General features: G+C 43.4%; 6 non-coding genes across 6 annotated transcripts; all 6 read left to right on the top strand.

The window, feature by feature from the left end:
* Window positions 1–115: 115 nt before the first annotated feature.
* Window positions 116–197, top strand: TRNAS-AGA (transfer RNA serine (anticodon AGA)). The gene has a single exon. It is a non-coding gene; the product is annotated as a tRNA-Ser (tRNA).
* Window positions 198–925: 728 nt separating this feature from the next.
* On the top strand, window positions 926–997 carry TRNAQ-CUG (transfer RNA glutamine (anticodon CUG)). The gene has a single exon. It is a non-coding gene; the product is annotated as a tRNA-Gln (tRNA).
* Window positions 998–2710: 1713 nt separating this feature from the next.
* TRNAQ-CUG (transfer RNA glutamine (anticodon CUG)) lies at window positions 2711–2782 on the top strand. The gene has a single exon. It is a non-coding gene; the product is annotated as a tRNA-Gln (tRNA).
* An 11908-nt stretch (window positions 2783–14690) lies between these two features.
* Window positions 14691–14772, top strand: TRNAS-AGA (transfer RNA serine (anticodon AGA)). The gene has a single exon. It is a non-coding gene; the product is annotated as a tRNA-Ser (tRNA).
* A 1704-nt stretch (window positions 14773–16476) lies between these two features.
* On the top strand, window positions 16477–16558 carry TRNAS-AGA (transfer RNA serine (anticodon AGA)). The gene has a single exon. It is a non-coding gene; the product is annotated as a tRNA-Ser (tRNA).
* A 1703-nt stretch (window positions 16559–18261) lies between these two features.
* TRNAS-AGA (transfer RNA serine (anticodon AGA)) lies at window positions 18262–18343 on the top strand. Its single transcript has one exon. It is a non-coding gene; the product is annotated as a tRNA-Ser (tRNA).
* The last annotated feature ends 3078 nt before the right edge of the window (window positions 18344–21421 follow it).

Here is a 21421-nt window from a genome sequence, read left to right as displayed (position 1 = left end):
GTTTCCAATTGAAATCTTCCATTTTCTGAAATGTCTTCCAGAAGGATAATCACTGATATTGATCATGGTGCTATAAGAAAAGGTGTGAAACTCATAAGAATGAAACAGTGTCTCAGTAGTTGTGGCTGAGTGGTTAAGGCGATGGACTAGAAATCCATTGGGGTCTTCCCGCGTAGGTTCAAATCCTGCCAACTACGTTTAACTTCATGTAACAATTTGACGAATTATCTGAGTAGATTATTTTCCACATTCCCAAGTCTATCCCCCACAGAAATGGTCTGTAATCTATGGATTATATTTGTAGAACCAGCTTAACAGCATCTGTACATCTTTTTTTGATTAGTCAGCCGGGTGAGATGTCACTTGTGCATCACACCACCAATCAAACAAAGCTCAGAGGGTGCCATCGGGTATGTGGTGCAAATCCTCCTTTTTTCCAGCGAACACAGACCACTGCCGTGGCTGATGGACTGGGATATGAACTTTGATTTGCACTAACTCTACTTGTATTATCTTTCCGATGGAACTTTTTAGCACACCATGAAAAATCTTTAGTGACTTCTGGATGAGCAGAAGTTTTGCAATTTCTTTTTTTCTCACCCTTTTTCCAGCTAATAGATCCAGTACACTAATTATTAGCCAGATTTCATCAACATTTTAAAACTGTCCTTGTTGTGATATCATGGAACTTTAAGCACACTTGTGGAATAAAAAGGGAGGAGATATTAATTTACCAATGTGTGTTAGATATACATTTGCGGAACAGCTTTAGAACCAGTTTTCATCATAATGCATGAATTCCCAGGTTCCACTGATATTAGAACTCAGATCACTGGATTAAGAGTGAATTTCTCACATTTCCACTATTTACACATGCTCTTTTACTGTTTTCAAAAGAAAATCCAGCAAGCTTCACTGGTTATATGGTTCCATGGTGTAATGGTTAGCACTCTGGACTCTGAATCCAGCAATCTGAGTTCAAATCTCAGTGGAACCTGAGAAATTCTTTGTGCATAGCGGTTTTATCTTTTCTGCTCACGCTCAATTTGCCAATGCACATGGTTTAACATAAAAAGAGAAAATTAAAATCCACATGGCAAAAAGATCTATCTATCAAGAAAGTTTAACTCAAAAGTTAAACTTGACTTCATGAAGCAAAACTCATATCATCCATGTCACACCAAACAATGATACTCTATGACTTGTGCCAATGTTCGCATGACACTTTTTCCAAGTGGTTGAAACTGACCAGGATTTCAAGCCGAAACGGCCTCAAGAAACGACAGCGATTCTTTTCCTGAATCACCCTTTTTAGTGTTTTCCAGCATTTTTGTAAACATAGTTTGGTGATGTTTTTCTAAGTATTGTTTTGGGCATCAAATGAGTTTGTTTAAGTTTCTTTTTTGCTCACAAAATGCTGTGAACGTCACTCAGGAAAGTTCCAGGGGTCTTTCTAACCTACTCTTTGACTTGTATAGCAAGTATAAAGCAAGCAAAATATACCTGAAAAATGATATGCTCACTTCTGTTAACCGCTTGGCGTTTTGGGAAACTTAATGAGGTTAAAAGACGCTCAATACCTGATCATATGAACAGCAAGTCTTTTTGCATGGAAATGAATCTGTTCAAACTATTGAGCATTTTCAAAGCCTTTTTCAGGAGGTGTTTGGAACAAAGTCACTCTAAATCCGCCTTATGAATTTTAATAAACCTTGAACTGTGAAAGGTTCCAATTGATGATACCTTTAAATCAGATTTTTACATTTCAGTGAGGCCTGGAATTTTGTTTCCAATTGAAATCTTCCATTTTCTGAAATGTCTTCCAGAAGGATAATCACTGATATTGATCATGGTTCTATAAGAAAAGGTGTGAAACTCATAAGAATGAAACAGAGTCTGAGTAGTTGTGGCCGAGTCGTTAAGGCGATGGACTAGAAATCCGTTGGGGTCTTCCTGCATAGGTTCAAATCCTGCCAGCTATGTTTAACTTCATGTAACATTTTGACGAAATATCTGAGTAGATCAATTTCCACATTCCCAAGTCTATCCCCCACAGAAATAGTCTGTAATCTATGGATTGTATTTGTAGAACCAGCTTAACAGCATCTGTAGATCTTCTTTTAATTAGTCAGCCGGGTGAGATGTCACTTGTGCATCACACCACCAATCAAACAAAGCTCAGAGGGTGCCATCAGGTATGTGGTGCAAATCCTCCTTTTTTCCAGCAAACATAGACCACTGCCGTGGCTGATGGACTGGGATATGAACTTTGATTAGCACCAACTCTAGTTGAATTATCTTTCCGATGGAAACTTTTAGCACACCATGAAAAATCTTTAGTGACTTCTGGATGAGCAGAAGTTTTGCAATTTCTTTTTTTCTCACCCTTTTTCCAGCTGATAGATCCAGCACGCTAATTATTAGCCAGATTTCATCAACATTTTAAAACTGTCCTTGTTGTGATATCATGGAACTTTAAGCACACTTGTGGAATAAAAAGGGAGGAGATATTAATTTACCAATGTGTGTTAGATATACATTTGCGGAACAGCTTTAGAACCAGTTTTCATCATAATGCATGAATTCCCAGGTTCCACTGAGATTAGAACTCAGATCACTGGATTAAGAGTGAATTTCTCACATTTCCACTATTTACACATGCTCTTTTACTTTTTTCAAAAGAATATAAAGCAAGCTTCATTGGTCATGTGGTTCCATGGTGTAATGGTTAGCACTCTGGACTCTGAATCCAGCAATCTGAGTTCAAATCTCAATGGAACCTGAGAAATTCTTTGTGCCTAGCGGTTTTTTCTTTTCTGCTCACACTCAATTTGCAAATGCACATGGTTTAACATAAAAAGAGAAAGTTAAAATTAGAGATGAGCGTTGTTCTACTCGAACTGTTCGCCAATCTCAAATTAGAGCTGTTTTGGGCGGTGTTCGAGCCGTTCGGCGAACACGAACAATTTGAGAAAAATTCGGCTGTTCGAGGTTATGTTCGATAACTGTTCGTGCACCAAAATCATAACTAGATTTTTTCTCAGTAATGATGAAAATTAATGTTAATACGCAGTTTGAGTGTACAGCGGGGTGGGGGGAGGGGCAGGGGATGGATCTCTTCAGGAACAATGAAGATCTCCATTTTTTTTTCTCTTTCCCGCATTTGCAGTGGGGAGGTGCAATCTGTCAGCCTATCAGCAGCGCACACACGGAGCGAAGTGCTTTTTTTCACACAAGCAAGGGCATGTGTCATTGGCAGTGTATGTCACATGTCCTTGCCCTATAAGACCAAGCCATTTTCCCCGTCGCCACCATTTTCTCACTGCTGCAGCTGCGTGTTAGACGGCACCGCTGTTGCTGTGTGCGCTATACCTTGTTAATTTCAAGCCAATTTTCGCACAAATCTACAGATAGCTTGGGAGTAGGGAATAGTTGTGATTGCAGTCCTTTTAAGGACTAGGTTACAGCATTTCCTACGACTTTTATCAGGCAGGTCTGTGCTCTTAAATAGATAGGTTGTGGGAGTAAAGATTAATTGTAATTGGAGTCCTTTTCAGGACTAGGTTACATCAGTTCCTATCAGTTTTTGCCAGGCAGGTCTGTGCCAGTGCTGTGCAAGTTTTTTTAACAGCATTTGGCTGAATCTAGCAAAGCTAATCCTTTTTGGCCTATTGCAGAGTGTGTTAGTCAGTGGAGTAGCCTATCTGTGTTGCAAGATATACCACCTGTGTATAGAATACCAATTTTTTTACTGCACCTAGTGAAGTAAAATCTTTTGGGCATAGCATCATTCTATTAGTCCATCTATACTGACCTCCATCAGGTTGCAAATTGAATATAATTTTTTTCTGCATCTAGCTCTGAAAAAATATTGGGCTTCTAGCTGTGTGTGGGACTTGTTCTATTAATCCATCTATACAGACCTCCATCAGGTTGCAAACTGAATATATTTTTTTCTGCATCTACCTCTGAAAAAATATTGGGCTTCTAGCTGTGTGTGGGACTTGTTCTATTAATCCATCTATACAGACCTCCATCAGGTTGCAAACTGAATATATTTTTTTCTGCATCTACCTCTGAAAAAATATTGGGCTTCTAGCTGTGTGTGGGACTTGTTCTATTAATCCATCTATACAGACCTCCATCAGGTTGCAAACTGAAAATATTTTTTTCTGCATCTACCTCTGAAAAAATATTGGGCTTCTAGCTGTGTGTGGGACTTGTTCTATTAATCCATCTATACAGACCTCCATCAGGTTGCAAACTGAATATATTTTTTTCTGCATCTACCTCTGAAAAAATATTGGGCTTCTAGCTGTGTGTGGGACTTGTTCTATTAATCCATCTATACAGACCTCCATCAGGTTGCAAACTGAATATATTTTTTTCTGAATCTACCTCTGAAAAAATATTGGGCTTCTAGCTGTGTGTGGGACTTGTTGTATTAGTCCATCTATACTGACCTCCATCAGGTTGCAAACTGAATATATTTTTTTCTGCATCTACCTCTGAAAAAATATTGGGCTTCTAGCTGTGTGTGGGACTTGTTGTATTAGTCCATCTATACTGACCTCCATCAGGTTGCAAACTGAATATATTTTTTCTGCATCTACCTCTGAAAAAATATTGGGCTTCTAGCTGTGTGTGGGACTTGTTCTATTAATCCATCTATACAGACCTCCATCAGGTTGCAAACTGAATATATTTTTTTCTGCATCTACCTCTGAAAAAATATTGGGCTTCTAGCTGTGTGTGGGACTTGTTCTATTAATCCATCTATACAGACCTCCATCAGGTTGCAAACTGAATATATTTTTTTCTGCATCTACCTCTGAAAAAATATTGGGCTTCTAGCTGTGTGTGGGACTTGTTCTATTAATCCATCTATACAGACCTCCATCAGGTTGCAAACTGAATATATTTTTTTCTGCATCTACCTCTGAAAAAATATTGGGCTTCTAGCTGTGTGTGGGACTTGTTGTATTAGTCCATCTATACTGACCTCCATCAGGTTGCAAACTGAATATATTTTTTTCTGCATCTACCTCTGAAAAAATATTGGGCTTCTAGCTGTGTGTGGGACTTGTTCTATTAATCCATCTATACAGACCTCCATCAGGTTGCAAACTGAATATATTTTTTTCTGCATCTACCTCTGAAAAAATATTGGGCTTCTAGCTGTGTGTGGGACTTGTTCTATTAATCCATCTATACAGACCTCCATCAGGTTGCAAACTGAATATATTTTTTTCTGCATCTACCTCTGAAAAAATATTGGGCTTCTAGCTGTGTGTGGGACTTGTTCTATTAATCCATCTATACAGACCTCCATCAGGTTGCAAACTGAATATATTTTTTTCTGCATCTACCTCTGAAAAAATATTGGGCTTCTAGCTGTGTGTGGGACTTGTTGTATTAGTCCATCTATACTGACCTCCATCAGGTTGCAAACTGAATATATTTTTTTCTGCATCTACCTCTGAAAAAATATTGGGCTTCTAGCTGTGTGTGGGACTTGTTCTATTAATCCATCTATACAGACCTCCATCAGGTTGCAAATTGAATATAATTTTTTTCTGCATCTAACCCAGCCAATAGTTTTGGCCTAATACCACAGTTTGGCCACTCAGCTCTGCTCGGTTCCCATCCATTGTTTTTTTGTGCAAACAACTCCAGAGTTGTGAATTAGTTAACCACCAAAATGAGTGGAAAAAGGCCTGCTGCTGGTGGAAAGGGGAATAGGCGTGTTGGGAAGGGGAAAAAAGGTTGTGTCCGTGGGGTAGGTGTTAAAGCAACAGTAACATCTGCAGAAGAAAGACCATCTTCCAGCCAAACTAAAATGTCTACTTCTTTTAGCGGACAATGTGAATAGATCCCTTTCTTACGGCCACGCCAATCGCTACAAATTCCAGATGAGGCACAAAAACAGCAGGTGCTTCAACGGATATCAAGTGCTCCTTTAAGTGGGCTCTCCTCCACATCAACTTCAACATCACAAATACTCCAGTCCTCAAAGGTGTCACCCCAATCGCACTTGCTTCCTCACACCTCCCAAATCTCCAGCTGCCTGTCTGAGTATGAGGTAGAACAGATGGTTGAGTCTGCAGAGCTGTTTACTCATACTATAGCCTGGGAATCAGAGGTCGACTCCAGCGCTTCTGTGAATCCAGACGAGGAAATGATCTGCACTGATGCCCAGAATCTTTATGAGTCGGATCCAGGACCAGACGCAGAAGGTTCTGACCATAATGTAGACCCTCATTCCCAAACTGTAACTCCTGTTGGTGGAGACAATGAGGAAGACGATGATAAGACTCAAATACCTGATTGGAGCGACAACTTTAGTTTTTTGTCAGGGCAGGAACAGGTTGGCTCTGAGGATGACGGGTGTGATAACGCACAGGGTGATGATGATGAGGTTGGAGATCCCACTTACTGTCAACCCACAGTCAGCCAAGAGATGAGGTCAGCAGAGGAGGTGGAGGAAGATGCTAGTGACGACGAGATCAGGTTGCGCCTTCCTGGACAGAGACGTAGTACTGGAAGCACGTCAACAACTGCATCCTCAAACACAACACTGCCTCTCACCACAAGTCGTGGTGGCTCTTCAGGTCGCATGGGTGCTAAGCCTTGCATAGCCTGGGCATTTTTTCAGATCGATAAAGATGACCCAACTCGTGTTATCTGTAACATTTGTCAGCAAAAGCTAAGTAGAGGCCAAAAAATACATAGTTTGAGTACTTCATGCATGAACCGGCACATGGACATGAAGCATAAGTTGCAGTGGGAAGCTCAGTGTGCTACAATGCGGCCTAGCCGGCCGGGCCAACCACCGTCTGCCATATCTTGTGCATCCGCGGCCTCTTCATCCTCTGTGACTGGGGGGACAGCAGTCACACCTGTTTTGGGGCGCAGACCTGCCACCTCTTTACCCGCAACAGCCAGCGTGATTGGCAGGTCATCATTTTCTTTGGAGGTGGTAACACCAGCTGGTGTTGAGCGCTGTCCGACATCGATAGCACCACCTTTGGATCAAGGCAACCTAACATGTCCGCCTGCATCTTCCTCACAGACCGGCAGTTTGCCGGGGACACCCTTATCAACCCCGTCTAAGCACAATAGCCAGCCCTCGGTCCCTCAGATGTGGACAAGTAAAATACCATTTCCTCCTAGCCATGAGAAAGCTAAGAGGTTGAATTTCACCATCTGCAAGCTCTTGGCTACAGAAATGCTGCCTTTCCGCCTGGTGGACACAGAGGATTTTCGAGACCTTATGTCCGTCACAGTGCCCCAGTACCAGATGCCCAGTCGGCACTACTTCTCAAAGAAAGGTGTGCCTGCGCTCCACCAGCATGTCGCACACAACATCACCGCTTCTTTGAGAAACTCTGTGTGTGACAGGGTGCATTTCACCACAGACACTTGGACGAGTAGGCATGGACAGGGGCGTTACATATCGCTGACTGGGCACTGGGTAACTATGGTGACAGCAGGACAAGGGGCTGCTGTCCAAGTCTTGCCGTCCCCACGAGTTGTGCGCCAATCCTCTTTATCTCAAAGTTCCTCCACTGCTTCTGCCTCCTCAACCTCCTCTTGGTCTTCCACCTGCACCCAAAGCCTGTCTGGTCATGCCACAAGCTTTCTAACTGCGCAGAAGGGATCCTGCACACCTCCTTACTATTCTGGCAGTAGGGCTCAACGTCATCAGGCGGTTTTTACATTGAAATGTCTGGGAAATGTGAGTCACACAGCTGAGGAGTTGTGGTCAGCTCTGGAGAACCAATTTCATGAATGGTTGTCTCCACTGGACCTGAAACCAGGGAAGGCCGTGTGCGACAATGCTGCAAACCTGGGTGCGGCCCTTCGCCGGGGCAATGTCACACACGTGCCGTGTATGGCTTACGTGTTGAACCTGGCTGTCCAGCAATTTTTAGCCCACTATCCCAGACTAGATGGCCTTCTGCAGAGGGCACGGTCGCTGTGTGCTCACTTCCGCCGTTTGCATCCCGCAGCTCAGCGACTTACATCTCTACAGAAGTCGTTGGGCCTGCCACTTCACCGGCTAAAATGCGATGTGCCTACCCAGTGGAATTCAACTCTGCACATGTTGCAGCGACTGTGGCAGCACCGACAAGCCCTGGTGCAATACGTTCTGACGTATAGCCTGGGCCAACGAGATTTAGAGGTGGGGCAAATCACACTGGAGGAGTGGTCTCAGATCAGGGACCTATGCACCCTTCTGCACAGTTTTGAAATGGCGACGAAGATGTTTAGCGCTGACGATGCCATTATCAGCATGACTATTCCGGTGATTTACATGCTGGAGCACATGTTAAACAGAATTCGGAGTCAGGTGGTGGCACAAGAGGAGGTGGAGGAAGTAGAGGAGGAGGAGTTGTATGCGGAAGGGCTAACATCTGCAAGGTCCAGACGGTCGGCAGCACCAAGGCGGCAGGCATGTGAGGGTGGGGGAGATGGTTTTACCAGGGCGCATGGTAGCAGCCAAACTAGTGAGGAAGGTGCAGGAGCCCAGGAAGAAGTGGAGGACGAACTGATGGAAGACTCATCAGATGAGGGAGACCTTGATCACATTTCTGTTGTGCGAGGTTGGGGGGAGAGGACAGAGGAAGAAAGCATGATTGTTACCTCGCCACCAACACAACAGGGACTTGGTGCTCCTGGATGCGCAACACACATGAGTGCCTTCTTGCTGCACTACCTGCAACATGACCCTTGAATTGTGAGAATTAGAAATAATCCTGACTACTGGGTTGCCACACTGTTAGATCCCCGGTACAAAAGTAAATTTGCAGAAATTATTCCTGCCATAGAAAGGGATGCACGCATGAAGGAGTATCAGCAGAGACTGTTGCAGAATCTTACATGTGCTTTTCAACAAAATGCCATGGGTGCACGTAGTGAATCTCACAGTTCCAACTTGCCAACCGTGGGACCGTCAAGTGTTCAGCACTCAAACCGTAACAGAACCACAGTATCTGCTGGTAACATCAATTTTGCGGAATCATTTCACCACTTTTTTAGCCCATCCTTTGCAAGGCCACAGGAGACAAGAAGTCTGACACATAGTCAACGCCTAGAGACGATGGTACAGGAGTATCTCCAAGTAAACATTGAAGCCACGACTGTGTCACTGGACCCTTGCTCTTTTTGGGCTTCCAATCTGGATAAATGGCCGGAGCTAGCCACTTACGCCTTGGAGATCTTGTCATGCCCCGCAGCCAGCGTTCTGTCTGAACGTGTGTTCAGCGCTGCTGGTGGTGTGCTGACAGATAAGCGCACGCGGCTCTCCACTGATAATGTAGACAGACTCACGTTCATAAAGATGAACAAATCATGGATCCGAAACGACTTTTCTACCCCTGTGTCATCCTGGGGAGAGTAAAAGCTTGATGATTGGTTAAAATCACCCTACCAACCATTTTAAGCTTTCAAATTACTAATCATGTTTATCTGTATCTTGACTGGAAAATAATTTGGGCTTTGTAGCAGTGTGCAGCACTGATCCTATTAGGCCATCTATACTAAAGCTTCACCAGATTTAAAATTAATAATAATTTTTAGCTGCATCTAGCCCGGAAAATAATTTTGGGGCTCCGAGATGCGCAAGACACATAAGTGCCTTCTTGCTGCACTACCTGCAGCATGACCCTCATATTGTCAGAATTCGAAGTAATCATGACTACTGGGTTGCCACACTCTTAGATCCCCCAAACTTTTCGATCAACCTTTTCCTTTTAATAAAGACCAAAAAAATGGTCATTTTTGAAATTATAAGCATTAGCAGGTTGTTAGAAACTGAAATCAAACAGTTTTCAACTCAAAACTTTATTCTAGGTGATGTTACATTTTCACATAGGACACCTTGTTCGAAAGGAGCTTCTGAACTCTCTCGTCCATTGAATTTGTCAGGTTTTGGATGGTTTCTGCTTCAATTGTTTTGCATGAGGACAGAATACCCTCCCAGAGCTGTTGCTTAGTTGTGAACTGCCTCCCGCCATCATAGACACTCCTTTTAATGATGCTCCAAAGGTTCTGAATGGGGTACAGGTGAGGGGAGCATGGGGGTCACACCATAAGTTTGTCCCCTTTTATGCCCATATCAGCCAGAGATGCAGATGTTTTATGTGCAGCATGAGATGGTGCATTATCATGCAGAAAAATGATCTTGCTGTGAAATACACGGTTCTTCTTCTTGAACCATGGCAGGAAGTGCTGTTTGAGAAAATCCACATACATTATGGAGTTCATCTTTAGCGCCTTCAGGGATCCTAAAGGGACCGACAATCTCTCTCCCCATGATTCCAGCCCAAAACATTACTCCACCTCCTCCTTGTAGGCGCTGTAGCCGTGTTTGCGTGGGGTGTCCTTCAACCAGCCATCCTCCACTCCATCCATCTGGACCATCGAGCGCTGCACGGCACTCATCCGTGAACAAAACAGTTTTGAAATCAGTCTTCATGTAATGTTTGGCCCACTGGAGCCGTTTCTGCTTGTGTGAAGTGGATAGAGGAGGTCGAGAGGATGGCGTATGCACAGCTGCAAACCTCTGAAGGACCCTGCATCTTGTTGTTCGGGGGACGTTGGAGGCACAAGCAGCTTCAAAAACTTGTCTGCTGCTATGACAAGGCTTTTTTGCCGCTGCTCTTTCAACCTGACGTAATTGCCTGTAGGAAAGAGTCCTCAATTTGCCCTTATCAGCACGCACACGTGTGTACTGTGAATCAGCTACATACTTCTTGATTGCCAAGACACTTCATCCTGATCATCGCACAATGTTGATTGTAGTCATGCCTTGACCTAAACCCTCCACAATTTGTTAATTCTCAGCAGCCGACACATCCTTTTTCTTTCCCATTTTGGCAGAAAATGTAGGCTGCTTAATAATGTGAGACAGCCTTCTTAAGTAGTCTTGCCTTTCATTGGACACACCTGCCAAACTAATTAGCACAGGTGTCTGCAATTGCTTACAGTGATATAAAGAGCCCTGACACACATCACCATCAATGAGTTTAACTGACAAACAAACAAATTCTTCCCTTATCACTCCTAAACACTTTTTGAATAATAATTTGGAACGCAGTGTACATGTGCTTTTCCACAAAACACCAGTGGTTCACGTAGTGAATCTTACAGTTCTAACTTGCCAACCATGGTCTGTATGGAGTTGTTCAATAAAGGGCCCAAAATTAAGATAACATAGATGGGAGAGGTCTCTATGAATAGGAATTCCTAAGTATTTGATACCCTGTGAGAGCCAGGCAAAGGGAAAGTTGGACTGGATGGAATCCTATATGGATTTGGGGAGGGAGACATCGAGGGCCTCAGACTTCACTGCATTGATTTTAAAATTTGACCATGTAACAAAGTGATCTATTTCAGCCATAACAGCATGGATGGATATATGTGATTGAGTGATATACACTAGGACATCATCAGCAAATAGAGAGCACTTGTACTCGGTGCCTCCCACCTCAATCCACCTAATATTGGGGTTATGGCGAATTGATGAGAGCAGGTGCTCCGTCACTAGGATGTATAAGAGAGGGGACAGAGGACATCCCTGCCTTGTCCCATTGGTGATTGTGAAAGGTGATGAAAATGTTCTGATGCACCCCCTGCGCCTTGGGACACCCGGAGCCGGACCCTTTTTGGTGGATGCTGGTGGTTGTAGTCTTCGTGGCGGTGACCCGGTTCCGTGGCTCAGGGTGGTCAAACCAGTGGCGGAACTATTTATGTGGTTTTGATGTTTAAATGTCCGACTACGCCACCCTTGGATTGCGGTCAGAGTGAACCGCCGCTGCAGGGCAGACCGCTGAGGCTGGTGTTGTGGGTGCAGCAGAGCGTAGCATAACTCCCCACGGGAGGAGTATAGCCTCAGGGCAGTGTATGCGGAGGATGGGGGTGATGGTGCAGGGCAGCAGCAGTAACGACACGGAGTCAGTGATGCAGTCCAGGGCCTTTACTCACAGTTCTTATTATCCAGACCACGTCTGCAGGTAACGGCTGCCCACGTCATACTGTGCTCACCAGGTGAGGGGCTCAGACAACTCCCAGATAACTTTGGAGCGCTTCACAGGACCCCCTTGTGTGTCCTTTGTCTGGCCTTTCTTACCAACCCTTCTGTCCGGCTGCCTCGGGCCTCCTCTTGGTAAACTTGGCGCCAGTTTCCCTGACCCTATGTGGTGCCTTCCTAGCGGGTGTAGCGAGGGGCTGCGCCACATAAAATGTCACAGCCTCCGGTTTCTAGCTGAGGGTCGTTTCCTGCCTCCACTAGTTTCGGGGACCGGTCTCCCCCTTTGGCCTGACCCCTCCACGCAGGTGGATTCGGGCGTGCGGTGGCGACTCGCCCGTCTGCACCCCTGGGATCCCTTCATTCCTCGTTCCTGGAGCCTTCTCCGCTCCTCTTCCTTCCTTCTCCCTCTTCCAGGCCTGGGCCTCTGTTACTAGGCCTGCCTCCGGAGCAGAGCTCATGCAGAGCCCCTGCTCCCTGCCACTTCTGCTCAGACTTCTCTGCACTGAACTAAGATGGTGCCCACCTTTTATACTCCCTTCTCAATGCACCCAGGAACTGCTTCCTCCCTGCTCCTGCACTACAGGGTTCCCCTTCCTCAGTGTTCCCTCCCCCCACTCCAGCCAGGGACAGGGACTGTTGTGCCCATCTCAGAGGCATATTGGTCGCTCTGCCCCACGGCAATGTGGTGTAATGCATGCAGGTGTCGGGTCCTGATCCACACTCCATCCTTACCTGAGAGTGAGATATCACACCTCTGGGTGAGGTGCAATACCTCTGTAGCAACGGAGCCCTCAGGGTGCTACAGTTCCATTTATCTTCAGCCTAGGTGACGTATTGCGATACAGGGCCGTGATTTTGGCTATAAAAGGGTCCCCTAGACCCCTACCCCAAGCTTTTTAAGAGAATCATATATGGCGTGCCAGGAGACTCTATGGAATGCTTTCTCAGCATCCAACGAGAGTATCTAATTACAAATTTTTAACTGCATCTAGCCCAGGAAATACTTTGTGCCTAGTAGCAGTGTCTGCTAGTCAGCGGATTATCCCGGCTGTTAAGCAAGCTACACGACCTGTAGTTTAGACACTTAATTTTTTCAAAGGAAATGCTTCAGGACCATGGGATACTCAGTGAAGAGCATCAGGAGGCACCCCAAGGCATAGGGGCTGGGACTGGCAGTAGGATGCCTTGCGGTGGACAGCCGAGCTCGATCCTTATAAAAGCTTTTTAACTGCAGCAGCTTTAGTGGACGCTACTGGAGCTGGAATTACGCGGCTGCTGGCATGAGACTTGCCCTCCAATAGATCCTTGTAAATGGATTTAAAGTGTATTCATTCAAATTAGAGAGACAATTTAAATTAAAAAGCTTAGAGCTGCCTCCACCACAGGGGGGCTCGCTTGACCCACCAGCGGACAGGCACCAGTATTGGGAGAGGGGGGCTGGCCATCAGGGTTCACCGCGGCTCTGGCACAAACCCGGCGACACGGAGGTGGCACGGGCAGGAGCGGACTGACCGTGTCGGCTTCTCACTTTTTGGATTTTAGAAGGGCATGACATGCCTATATCTGTGTCTCCCCCTCCTTTTACTCCTCCACCTCTTTTATTTTCGCATGACTATATGTACTTGTCACTTTTCCATGTGTTAGTTATGTCTTCTGAGCAGTTTGTCAGCTTTTGGACACCTTTGAAAGTGTTTTCTATGTGTTTCTATGTGTTTTTGTTTGCCTGCCATTGGTTTTAACGGTGTTCGAAGGTGTTCGACGAACAGTTCGACGAACAGTTCGGCGAACACACTGGTGTTCGACGAACCGAACCGAACTCGAACACTACGGGGGAGGCTCAACACTAGTTAAAATCCACATGGCAAAAAGATCTATCTATCAAGAAAGTTTAACTCAAAAGTTAAACTTGACTTCATGAAGCAAAACTCATATCATCTATGCCACACCAAGCAATCGTACTCTATGACTTGTGCCAATGTTCGCATGACACTTTTTCCAGGTGGTTGAAACTGACCAGGATTTCAAGCCAAAACGGCCTCAAGAAACGACAGCGATTCTTTTCCTGAATCACCCTTTTTAGAGTTTTCCAGCATTTTTGTAAACATAGTTTGGTGATGTTTTCCTAAGTATTGTTTTGGGCATCAAATGAGTTTGTTTAAGTTTCTTTTTTGCTCTCAAAATGCTGTGAACGTCACCCAGGAACCATCCAGGGGTCTTTCTAACCTACTCATTGACTTGTATAGCAAGTATAAAGCAAGCAAAATATACCTGAAAAATGATATGCTCACTACTGTTAACCGCTTGGCGTTTTTGGAAACTTAATGAGGTTAAAAGACCTGATCATATGAACAGCAAGTCTTTTTGCATGGAAATGAATCTGTTCAAACTATTGAGCATTTTCAAAGCCTTTTTCAGGAGGTGTTTGGAACAAAGTCACTCTAAATCCGCCTTATGAATTTTAATAAACCTTGAACTGTAAAAGGTTCCAATTGATGATACCTTTAAATCAGATTTTTACATTTCAGTGAGGCCTGGAATTTTGTTTCCAATTGAAATCTTCCATTTCCTGAAATGTCTTCCAGAAGGATAATCACTGATATTGATCATGGTGCTATAAGAAAAGGTGTGAAACTCATAAGAATGAAACAATGTCTGAGTAGTTGTGGCCGAGTGGTTAAGGCAATGGACTAGAAATCCATTGGGGTCTTCCCGCTTAGGTTCAAATCCTGCCAACTATGTTTAACTTCATGTAACATTTTGACGAATTATCTGAGTAGATCAATTTCCACATTCCCAAGTCTATTCCCCACAGAAATGGTCTGTAATCTATGGATTGCATTTGTAGAACCAGCTTAACAGCATCTGTAGATCTTCTTTTGATTAGTCAGCCGGGTGAGATGTCACTTGTGCATCACACCACCAATCAAACAAAGTTCAGAGGGTGCCATCAGGTATGTGGTGCAAATCCTCCTTTTTTTCCAGCGAACACATACCACTGCCGTGGCTGATGGACTGGGATATGAACTTTGATTTGCACCAACTCTACTTGAATTATCTTTCCGATGGAACCTTTTAGCACACCATGAAAAATCTTTAGTGACTTCTGGATGAGCAGAAGTTTTGCAATTTCTTTTTTTCTCACCCTTTTTCCAGCTGATAGATCCAGCACGCTAATTATTAGCCAGATTTCATCAACATTTTAAAACTGTCCTTGTTGTGATATCATGGAACTTTAAGAACACTTGTGGAATAAAAAGGGAGGAGATAATAATTTACCAATGTGTGTTAGATATACATTTGCGGAACAGCTTTAGAACCAGTTTTCATAATAATGCATGAATTCCCAGGTTCCACTGAGATTAGAACTCAGATCACTGGATTAAGAGTGAATTTCTCACATTTCCACTATTTACACATGCTCTTTTACTGTTTTCAAAAGAAAATCCAGCCAGCTTCATTGGTCATTTGGTTCCATGGTGTAATGGTTAACACTCTGGACTCTGAATCTAGCGATCTGAGTTCAAAGCTCAGTGTAACTTGAGAAATTCTTTGTGCATAGCAGTTTTATCTTTTCTGCTCACACTCAATTTGCCAATGCACATGGTTTAACATAAAAAGAGAAAGTTAAAATCCACATGGCAAAAAGATCTATCTATCAAGAAATTTTAACTCAAAAGTTAAACTTGACTTCATGAAGCAAAACTCATATCATCTATGTCACACCAAGCAATAGTATTCTATGACTTGTGCCAATGTTCGCATGACACTTTTTCCAGGTGGTTGAAACTGACCAGGATTTCAAGCCGAAGCGGCCTCAAGAAACGACAGCGATTCTTTTCCTGAATCACCCTTTTTAGTGTTTTCCAGCATTTTTGTAAACATAGTTTGGTGATGTTTTTCTAAGTATTGTTTAGGGCATCAAATGAGTTTGTTTAAATTTTTTTTTTGCTCGCAAAATGCTGTGAACGTCACTCAGGAACCTTCCAGGGGTCTTTCTAACCTAATCATTGACTTGTATAGCAAGTATAAAGCAAGCAAAATATAGCTGAAAAATGATATGCTCACTTCTGTTAACCGCTTGGCGTTTTGGGAAACTTAATGAGGTTAAAAGATGCTCAATACCTGATCATATGAACAGCAAGTCTTTTTGCATGGAAATGAATCTGTTCAAACTATTGAGCATTTTCAAAGCCTTTTTCAGGAGGTGTTTAGAACAAAGTCACTCTAAATCCGCCTTATGAATTTTAATAAACCTTGAACTGTAAAAGGTTCCAATTGATGATACCTTTAAATCAGATTTTTACATTTCAGTGAGGCCTGGAATTTTGTTTCCAATTGAAATCTTCCATTTTCTGAAATGTCTTCCAGAAGGATAATCACTGATATTGATCATGGTGCTCTAAGAAAAGGTGCGAAACTCATAAGAATGCAACAGTGTCTGAGTAGTTGTGACCGAGTGGTTATGGCGATGGATTAGAAATCCATTGGGGTCTTCCCGCGTAGGTTCAAATCCTGCCAACTACGTTTAAATTCATGTAACATTTTGACAAATTATCTGAGTAGATCAATTTCCACATTCCCAAGTCTATCCCCCACAGAAATGGTCTGTAATCTATGGATTGTATTTGTAGAACCAGCTTAACAGCATCTGTAGATCTTCTTTTGATTAATCAGCCAGGTGAGATGTCACTTGTGCATCACACCACCAATCAAACAAAGCTCAGAGGGTGCCATCAGGTATGTGGTGCAAATCTTCCTTTTTTACAGCGAACACAGACCACTGCCGTGGCTGATGGACTGGGATATGAACTTTGATTTGCACCAACTCTACTTGAATTATCTTTCCGATGGAACCTTTTAGCACACCATGAAAAATCTTTAGTGACTTCTGGATGAGCAGAAGTTTTGCAATTTCTTTTTTTCTCACCCTTTTTCCAGCTGATAGATCCAGCACGCTAATTATTAGCCAGATTTCATCAACATTTTAAAACTGTCCATGTTGTGATATCATGGTACTTTAAGCACACTTGTGGAATAAAAAGGGAGGAGATATTAATTTACCAATGTGTGTTAGATATACATTTGCGGAACAGCTTTAGAACCAGTTTTCATCATAATGCATGAATTCCCAGGTTCCACTGAGATTAGAACTCAGATCACTGGATTAAGAGTGAATTTCTCACATTTCCACTATTTACACATGCTCTTTTACTGTTTTCAAAAGAAAATCCAGCCAGCTTCATTGGTCTTGTGGTTCCATGGTGTAATGGTTAGTACTCTGGACTCTGAATCCAGCGATCAGAGTTCAAATCTCAGTGGAACCTGAGAAATTCTTTGTGCATAGCGGTTTTATCTTTTCTGCTCACACTCAATTTGCCAATGCACATGGTGTAACATAAAAAGAGAAAGTTAAAATCCACATGGCAAAAAGATCTATCTATCAAGAAAGTTTAACTCAAAAGTTAAACTTGACTTCATGAAGCTTAACTTATATCATCTATGTCACACCAAGGAATAGTACTCTATGACTTGTGCTAATGTTCGCATGACACTTTTTCCAGGTGGTTGAAACTGACCAGGATTTCAAGCCGAAACGGCCTCAAGAAACAACAGTGATTCTTTTCCTGAATCACCCTTTTTAGTGTTTTCCAGCATTTTTGTAAACATAGTTTGGTGATGTTTTTCTAAGTATTGTTTTGGGCATCAAATGAGTTTGTTTAAGTTTCTTTTTTGCTCGCAAAATGCTGTGAACGTCACTCAGGAACCTTCCAGGGGTCTTTCTAACCTACTCATTGACTTGTATAGCAAGTATAAAGCAAGCAAAATATACCTGAAAAATGATATGCTCACGTCTGTTAACCGCTTGGCGTTTTGGGAAACTTAATGAGGTTAAAAGACGCTCAATACCTGATCATATGAACAGCAAGTCTTTTTGCATGGAAGTGAATCTGTTCAAACTATTGAGCATTTTCAAAGCCCTTTTCAGGAGGTGTTTGGAACAAAGACACTCGAAATCCGCCTTATGAATTTTAATAAACCTTGAACTGTAAAAGGTTCCAATTGATGATACCTTTAAATCAGATTTTTACATTTCAGTGAGGCCTGGAATTTTGTTTCCAATTGAAATCTTCCATTTTCTGAAATGTCTTCCAGAAGGATAATCACTGATATTGATCATGGTGCTCTAAGAAAAGGTGTGAAACTCATAAGGGTGAAACAGCATCTGAGTAGTTGTGGCTGAGTGGTTAAGGCGATGGACTAGAAATCCATTGGGGTCTCCCTGCGTAGGTTCAAATCCTGCCAACTACATTTAACTTCATGTAACATTTTGACGAATTTTGTGAGTAGATCAATATCCACATTCCCAAGTCTATCCCCCACAGAAATGGTCTGTAATCTTTGGATTGTATTTGTAGAACCAGCTTAACGGCATCTGTAGATCTTCTTTTGATCAGTCAGCCTGGTGCGTTGTCACTTGTGTATCACACCACCAATCAAACAAAGCTCAGAGGGTGCCATCAGGTATGTGGTGCAAATCCTCCATTTTTCCAGCGAACACAGATCACTGCCATGACTGATGGACTGGGATATGAACTTTGATTTGCAGCAACTCTACTTGAATTATCTTTCTGATGGAACTTTTTAGCACACCATGAAAAATCTTTAGTGACTTCTGGATGAGCAGAAGTTTTGCAATTTCTTTTTTTCTCACCCTTTTTCCAGCTAATAGATCCAGCACGCTAATTATTAGCCAGATTTCATCAACATTTTAAATCTGTCCTTGTTGTGATATCATGGAACTTTAAGCACACTTGTGGAATAAAAAGGGAGGAGATATTAATTTACCAATGTGTATTAGATATACATTTGCAGAAAAGCTTTAGAACCAGTTTTCATCATAATGCATGAATTTCCCAGGTTCCACTGAGATTAGAACTAGTGTTGAGCAAACATGCTCGACACTGCTCGGTACTTGCCCGAGCATCACGCTACTCAGGATGTTCGGCGAGCACCGAGCATTTCCGGGTTTCTCGGGCGGGAGCTCGGGTCTCCGCCTTGCATGTTTGGCACTCTTTACAGAGCCAATGAACATGCAGGGATTGCCAGCCAGTCACTGTAATGCCGCAGCCATGTTGTTTGTGGGCATTACAGTGATTGACTGGCCGCACAGCATCACCTCGAGTAGTTAAAACCGGGTGCCGCCATCTTGGACACAGTCGCCCCGGATCAGACAGTGTAGGGACAGCGCTGCTGTTTTAGGGAGAGATATATCCTGCAAAATAGTTAGTGTAGGGTCTGTAAAGGCTGCCAGATCAAACAAACAGTCCTTCTCAGGACTAATATCCATCCTAGGTATATCAGGCAGGCAGGCAGGCTGTATAGGAGACGCAGTGGTTATACCAGCAAACGCTACATTACAGTCCTGTGTGCTGCTCCTGTTGCTGAAATTGCTGGACTTAGCTCCGGGGGCCAGGAAAAATCCTTTTTTTTTATCTAAATCCTCTTTTTTTTTTCCTCCTACACAATGTACAAATACCCATCTTATTAACCTTTTGGTGTTCATCCCCCCCCCCCCAAAAAAAAAAGTGTGCCTCTGATTTTTCAGACACAAATATATCTGTTGAAAATAGTCTGGTGTAGGCCCGAGAAATTGAAGTGTGGTTTTGCAGTTCTATGGGCCATTTGTATCTAAAAAAAACAGTTTGAGTGTGTCGCTCACTGTTCAGCCGCAAATATATATATTTAAAAAAGTCTGGTATACACCAGTAAATTATTACTGTGGTTTTGATGTTCCACGGTAAAACATCTCTATTATCCTGTTTTTGGCATTTTTTGCTGTATAAAAATAATAATAGTATCTCCCTGATTTTTCAGACACAAATATATCTGTTGAAAATAGTCTGGTGTAGGCCCGAGAAATACAAGTGTGTTTTTGCAGTTCCACGGTACAAACCTCTGTATTATCCACTTTTGGGCCATTTGTATCTAAAAAAAACAGTTTGAGTGTGTTGCTCACTGTACAGCCGCAAATATCTCTATTTAAAAAAGTGTGGTATACCCCAGTAAACAATAACTGTGGTTTTTCCATCCCACGGTAAAAAATCTCTATTATTCAGGTTTTGGTAGTTTTTTCCGTAAAGAAAAACAGTAGTGTCTCCTGACTGTTGTGACACAAAAATATATCTGTTGAAAATAGTCTTGTGTAGGCCCGACATCCCAGTGTGGTTTCGCAGTTCCACCGGTCAAATCGCTGTACTATCCAGTTTTGGGCCTTTGGTATCTAAAAAAAAAGCAGTTTGAGTGTGTCGCTCACTGTTCAGCCGCAAATATCTCTATTTAAAAAAGTGTGGTATACCCCAGTAAACAATAACTGTGGTTTTCCTCTTCCACGGTTCTAATCTACTCTTTATTACCCTTTTTCCATTGATAGTACAAGTGTAAGCTATTTTACTTCATTTACAATGGGCAAGGCACGTGGCAAGGGACGTGGAAGTGGACGTTCTGGTGATTGTTCATGCAGAAGATGGGGCCGTGGCCAAGGTGAAAATGTGCCACAACCAACAGCCACATCTTCTCGCTCCCACTTCTTGACCGAATTACTAGGGAAGCACAGAACAAAACCAGTATTGAGAACTGATCAGTGTAAATAGGTTATTAATTGGATAACAGACAATACTTCCAGTTACCTGGGCACCACCACCGCCGGTCTGTCTTCCACACGGTCAACTCTTAGTAGCCGTGAGTCTCGACCGCATACTCCTCCTCACCCTGATGCTCCTTCCTCCCAGCATGCCGAGCGTCGTCAGACAGCAAGTGATCCCACACTTGGACACTCTGAAGAGCTGTTCACTGGTCCATTTCCATATTTGGGCCCCTCGCCTGATACGCTTGAAGTGGTCGAAGAGGAGATCCCATGTTGCGATGCCCAAATATTTGAACAGCCACGTCCACAGGAAGTCGACGTTGGCAATCTGTCACAAGAGGTGGACGATGATGAGACACAATTGCCAGGAAGTGAGGAGGAGGATCGTGGTGCGCAAATTGAAGAGGAGGAGGTGGTGGATGATCTAGTAACTGACCCAACGTGGAAGGAGGACATGCAGAGTGAGGCCAGCAGCACACAGGGGGAGGGAGGCAGAGTACCCCAACAGGCAGGAAGAAGCAGTGTGGTGGCCGCAGACAGAAGGCAGGCAACCGTTCCCCGTAACACCAACACGAAGAACATTGCCAGTACAAGCGGTAGGTCTTCCAGAGTCTGGGATTTTTTTAAAGACTCTGCTGATAACCCTAAAACGGCCATATGTTCCACCTGCCATGCCAGCATCAGCAGGGGTGACAAAACTACCAGCCTGACCACCACCAGCATGATCAGGCACATGGCAGCAA

The sequence above is a fragment of the Phyllobates terribilis genome, unplaced genomic scaffold (genome assembly GCF_046119375.1).
Source record: "Phyllobates terribilis strain yellow unplaced genomic scaffold, ASM4611937v1 Scaffold_13__5_contigs__length_258822181, whole genome shotgun sequence".
NCBI lineage: Eukaryota > Metazoa > Chordata > Amphibia > Anura > Dendrobatidae > Phyllobates > Phyllobates terribilis.
Note: the sequence above shows the minus strand (reverse complement) of the source record. Positions and strands in the feature narration are given on the sequence as shown.